This window comes from Tamandua tetradactyla, chromosome 13, assembly GCF_023851605.1.
Source record: "Tamandua tetradactyla isolate mTamTet1 chromosome 13, mTamTet1.pri, whole genome shotgun sequence".
NCBI lineage: Eukaryota > Metazoa > Chordata > Mammalia > Pilosa > Myrmecophagidae > Tamandua > Tamandua tetradactyla.
The window spans coordinates 49,321,390-49,326,432 of record NC_135339.1 but is presented as its reverse complement, the minus strand read 5'-3'; positions in this window follow the sequence as shown (position 1 = coordinate 49,326,432).

Here is a 5,043-nt window from a genome sequence, read left to right as displayed (position 1 = left end):
AAGGAGGCAAGGAGCTAGGAGAAAAAAGAGACAAATTAAGATAACTGGACCTAGCAGTGGGACTAGCCATCCTGCTAATGGAGAGGAGAACCAGTTTAGGGCAGAGGAGGTTTCCTGTTTCCTGCGATAGAAATCTTCCTTTAGCTTGTTTAGGGTTTGAATGTTTTGCTTTACCAGACCCGATTTATTGATGTAATAGCAACATTCTTTTTGGAGGAATATACACATCCCTCCTTTTTCGGCTGTCAGCAGGTTTAAGACCCGTCGATTTTGAAGAGTTACCTGAGCTAGTGAAGTGAGTTGGTGTTGTAGAGAGGAGAGAGATTCGGCTGTTGATTTTAGAGATACCTGTAGTCGAGTTTTAAAGTTTTGAGAGGTTAGAATATTGTGTCCTAGTGCCCCTCCAGCTGTGGCTGAGGCTGCGACCGAGGCAGTTAGGGTTATGCCTGCTAGGATAGGAAGAAAGGCAGCCCCTTTTGAGCACGATGCGGGTAATAACCAAACTAGCTCAGATTCCCCGTAGAGGGTTAGTTGAGGAACAGTAGTTACCAGGAAGCATGGTCCTGGGGTAGTGGGGTTAAGGCACTTGATAAGACTTTTATTACACGAGAAATATTGCCCTTCGGGGGCATGGGTGGTGTTGTGGATAGTGACATTGGTTTGGCATTGGTTTGGTGCCCCTTGCAGTGGATAATGGCCACTTGTGAGGGCAGCAGAAGGGCTTGAAGGAGGCATTGGATTAATTTAGCATTAATTATTGGTGAGCCCTTTGTGGTAAGGAATCCTCACTCCCTCCAGATAGCTGAATGGCAATGTGCTATTAAAAAAAGCTTATTTAGAATCTGTGTAAATATTAGCTGACTTGTGTTTAGCTAAGTGTAAAGCTCTGGTTAGAGCAGTTAGCTCAGCTTTTTGGGATGTGGTTCCCTCTGGGAGTTGTATGGTCTTAAGTATTTCAGAGGGAGTGACTATAGCATATGAAGCTCTGCGCCTCCCCTGCTGGTTTATAATTGAACTGCCGTCTATAAAAAGGGTAAGATCCGCCTCTGGCAGCAGTGTGTCTGAAAGACCCTGGCGTGGGGAGGCAAGCTCCTCTATGATTTTGGTGCAAAGGTGTGTGGGTTGGGGGAAGGGGGTTGACAAGAGCTCTTGAGGGAGAAGAGTGGCAGTGTTGAGACTAGGTGAGGTAGAGAAATCAATGTCCGGGTTTTCCAGGAATAGTAAATGAAATTCTTGGACATGAGAAGGAGTGAGCAGAGACAGAGACTTATGAGATAAGAGGTCTTGCAGACAGTGAGGGGACAGAACTTGGAGAGGTTTACCCAGGCTGAGTTTCAGAGCTTCATGGGTTACGGTGGCCGCTGCAGCTAATGCCCAGAGACAGGGAAGCCAGCCGCAGACAGTAGGTTCCATCTGTTTGGAGAGGTAAGCTACTGGAGTATAAGTTGGTCCCAGAGATTGAGTTAGAACCCCCCACCGCCATTCCCCGCTTTTCATTAGTAAATAGAATACACAGTTTGTTAGGATTTGGGAGGGCAAGAGGAGGTGACTGAAGTAAGGCACTGCTGAGGACCGAGAAGGCTTTGGATATGGCGGAGGGGTCGTCCAGCGGACCTGCAGGTATTGCTTTGGCTGCATCATAGAGGGGCTTTGCTAGAATGGAAAAATTAGGGACCCAGTGGCAGAAAAAATCCTACAAAACCTAGAAAGGATAAAATTTGTTTAGCATTTTCTGGAGGCTGGAGTTTGCGGAGTGCTTGCTGCCTGTCAAGTGTGAGGTGTCGAGAGGTGGGAGTAAGGAGGAGGACCAGATAAGTAATAGTGGAACAGGAAAGTTGGGCCTTGGTTGGTGAAACCCAGTATCCTTTCTCCGCTAAGAAATTTAATAGGGTGGCCGTGGCTTTTGTGGAGGCGTCTTCAGAAGGGTTGCAGATTGATAAGTCATTTACGTATTGGAGAATAACACTGGGAATTAGATTGCATTGTGTTAGGTCTTTGGCTAAAGTTTGGCCAAAGATGTGGGGGCTATCGTGAAACCCCTGAGGTAATACTGTCCACGTAAGTTGCTGGGCAGCTCAAGAGTCCAGGTCTTCCCAGGTAAAAGTGAAGATTGTAACAGGCAGGGTCCAGAGGTATAGTAAAAAAAGGCATTTTTGAGGTCCAGGACTGTGTAGTGAGTAGTGTGAGGAGGTATTTGCGAGAGAAGAGTATATGGGTTGGGGATCACCAGGTGGATAGGAATAATAGCTTTATTAATTAGTTTGAGGTCCTGGACTAAACGGTAAGAACCATCAGGTTTTTTAGTAGGTAAAATAGGAGTATTATATGGTGGATTAGTAGGTATAAGGAGTCCTTTCCCTTTGAGCCAGTTGATGATGGGTTGCAGTCCCCTTCGATGGGTTATGGAAATGGGGAATTGTGGCTGGGAGGGGCATGAGGATGGATTTATTAGTCAGACGAGAACTGGTTCATGATGGGAAGCTATTATAGGGGTAGAGGTATCCCATACTTTTGGGTTGATTAGGTGGGGTTGTAAGGGGTGAGTGGGAAGGGTAGGGTCCTGGGCAGAGGCGGAAGCTACACATAGAGGCAGTAGTAGATTTGTGGGAGGAGTTTTTTTCGGTGTAGTGATACCCCTAACTTGGTGAAAATATCCCACCCCAGTAGAGGGCTAGGGCAAGAAGGCATTATTAAGAAGGAATGTGTAATAGGATGTCCCTCTGTTAAACACGTGAGTAGCTTCATGGTTAAGGGGTGTGAAGGATGGCCATTTATGCCTGTAACTGTGACCCGGGAAGGACAGAGTCGACCTGAATGGGAGGGAAGGACAGAAAAGGTAGCCCCTGTGTCCACTAAAAATGATGTGGACTTACCCGCTACCTTGATTGTTACCCTGGGCTCTGCGAGGGTGATTGGGGTTGCTGAGGCCAGGCATCATCAGTCATCGGTGGCCAAGCCCAAGACTGCCAGTGGTGGACTAGGGGTTGGAAGGACGCCCCCCCCACGGCCAGTTTCCGAGGGGCAGTCACTTTTCCAGTGTTCCTTTTTTCCACAAAGAGGGCATGGTCCCTTGGGCGTTCGAGGATTGGGGTATTGGTGGGACCAGTGTCCATCGAGGCCACATTTGAAGCATTTTCCTGGTGGTGGATTAGTCGTAGCTGGCTTCTTCTCCATTGCGGTAGGCCACAGGGCCACAATCAGGGATTGGGTTTATAAGTTCACCTTTTGGTAGTTTCAGGATTCCATTTTTGCCCTTTCCAATTTATCATGTGTATTGAAAACTTTAAAGGCCAGGTTTACCAGGTTGTGAATAGGGAACAAAGGACCGTCCTCAATTTTCCTAAGTTTGAGCCTTGTGTCTGGGGCTGACTAGGATATAAAATGTGTGGCTAATATGGTTTTACCAGCCTCTGAGTCAGGGTTCAAGTGGGTGTATTGAGAGAGGGCTTCTGTGAGTCGGTGTAGAAATGCTACTGGGTTTTTTCAGGACCTTGGGTGATTTCCCTTGGTTTATGGAAGTTTATTATTTTATGTGAATCTTTCTGCACACCCATTATGAGACATGTAAGCATTTTATCCCACCTAGTTCGCCCGTTTCTCCTTGCTGGAGTGTTAACCTGATATTTCCACCCTGGCTTTTGGTCTGGCACTGCCTTGGCTTTTACTGGCATGGTGTAGTTAGTTATATGGACCTGGTTGGCATGGGCCCTGGCTGCACTGAAAATATGGTCTCTTTCATCTGGGGTTAGGGAAGAAGAACAAATTGTATGAATGTCATGCCAGGTTAGATTGTAGGCATTAGCTAGATATTGAAATTCCTTAGTATAGGCTGTCAGGTTGCTGGAGAATGAACCTAGCCATTTCTCAGTATTAGAGAGGTCAGCTAGGGAGAAAGGGGTGTGTGCTCGAACTAACCCCTCAGGTCCCGCAACTTCCCATAGCGAACAGAGTAAAGAGTCCTTTGAGTGGGTATGAGAGCTTATAGGTGAGGAGAGCAAGGCTGTTGAGGACGGTGGGGGACTGGATGGAGATGGAAGGGGAGGATAAGATGGTGGCAGGAGTGCTGCTGGGGTGGTGGGAAATGAGGATGGGGACAGATGAGATGGCGGCAAGGGTGCAGGCAGGAAAGGAGACAAATAAGATGGTGGCTGGAGTGCCATTGAGATAGGCAGGGAAAGTGAGGGATAAGATGGCGGGTGAGGTGCGGCTGAAGCAGAAAGAGAAAGTAAGGGACAAAAAGGTGGCTGAGGCTCCACCAGACCAGAAGAAGAAGGCAAAGGGCAAGATGGCATCTGAGGCACCACTGGAGGAGAAGAAGAAAAGGGGCAAGATGGCACCTGAGGCACCACTGGAGAGAGAGAGAAGGATAGAGTGAGGGAGGAGAGGATTGTGTGGAAGGATTTTGCGGAGACAGTGGTCACTTGAATAAGGATGAGTCAGGGGTTCAGAAAAGGAGAAAGTCTCATCAGAGGAGAGGGAGGGTTTGAGAGTTTCCTTGGCTAGGAGAACCTGAGCCATGGAGCAAGGAGTACAAAGAGAGGGACAGGAGTGCAGGAGAAAATAAGCCTGGACATAAGGAATTACAGCCCACTTGTTATTCTTTTGGCAGAAATTATGGAGGTCGTTAAGGACCTTAAAATCGAAAGTCCCCCACTTAGGCCAATGAGAACCATTATCCAATTAGTATTGTGGCCAAGCCTTTTTACAAAAGTAAGAGAGGCATTTCGGCTGAATGTCTGGAAGCAAATTCAGGGCGGATAAGTTTGCCAGTAGGCAACTTAGAGGAGTAAGGGGTTGTTTTTTAGAAGATTTATTGCCCATGCTGAGAGGTCTCACAGAACAAAGAAATGGCTCTAAGAACAAAGGACTGGCCCAGGGGTGTTAGCGACCCAATGCTCTGAGAGAGTCCTTAAAGCTCTTATGAGCGGATTTAAAGTCCCGTTTAGGTCTTGGACCTGAGTTTGGGAGGGAAACGAGAAGCAGGGTGTCCCCACAACTTTTTGAGTCCTGGAAAAAGGGTATGAGGCTTGCAGGCATCCCTGT